Here is a 1,147-nt window from a genome sequence, read left to right on the forward strand (position 1 = left end):
GTTCTCAAACTGATTTTTACAAATGGTCTGACTTTTGTGATCATCAAAACTTTCTATTATTCTACATGTTTTCCTTTCAATTTGTTCTTTCCCTTCAACCACATTGTATTCCTGTATTTTCATTCAGTTTTTGAAAACTCAGGCTTATAAGCTTTTCAAAAATAAAAATAAAATTACATAATGTCTTTAATCATCTGACAAACTCCCACCTCAGTTAAGGGATGGATGGATCAGATTGATTCGCTTTCCTCAACTCTAACGATAAACTGGATTCCTTTGTGTGTCTGTGAATTCACTTATTATGAAGACATTACAATTTGTATTGTTACAGAAGTTACTAACTATTCACTTCAATAAGATCAAGTTCATCTTTCTTTTCCATAAATGTTGACATAATGTTCAAAATTTAATCATTTGTTACCGTGGTAAGAATACTTAATACAGCATGTCCTCAAGGGGAAAAAATCTTTTACATATACAATATAGTCTAGCTAAGTATGGATATAATAGTTGTATAGAAGTTACTGAGAATTTATTTACCTGCATAACTCAAACTTTCTACTCATAATTACTAACTCCCATTCACCGTTCTCTCAGCCACTGACCAACACCATTTACTCTCCCTGTACTCTGTGTGAGTGTCTGTGCGTGCACACCCAACTCGGTATCAGAGTAACACTGGCCTCCTACAAAGAGTTTCAAAGTGTTTCCTCCTTTTCAACTTTTTTGCAGAGCTTAAGAAGGATTTGCATTAATTCTTCCTTAAATATTTGGAAAAATTCACTAGAGAAGCTTAGTGTAGTCATGAGCTTTTCTTTGCTCAGAGGTTTTCAACTGTTGATTTAAATCCTTACTTGTCATGACTCTGCTCTGATTTTCTATTTCTTCTTGATTTAGTCTACGGGCGTTGCACATTTCTGGGAATTTATTTATTTACTGCTTCTAGGTTGTCTTTGTGTTGACACACAACTCTTTATAGTAGTTTTATGTGATCCTTTCTATTTCTGTGGCATCAGTTATAATGCCTGATATTTCATGTTTACTTTTTATTTGAGTGTTTTCTCTGTTTCTACTTAGTTTAGCTAAAGGTTTCTCAATTTTATCATTTCCAAAAATCAACTCTTAGTGTTTTTTTGTTTTTGTTTTT

This window comes from Otolemur garnettii, unplaced genomic scaffold (assembly GCF_000181295.1).
Source record: "Otolemur garnettii isolate 467f Iridium unplaced genomic scaffold, OtoGar3 scaffold00033, whole genome shotgun sequence".
Taxonomy (NCBI): Eukaryota; Metazoa; Chordata; class Mammalia; order Primates; family Galagidae; genus Otolemur; species Otolemur garnettii.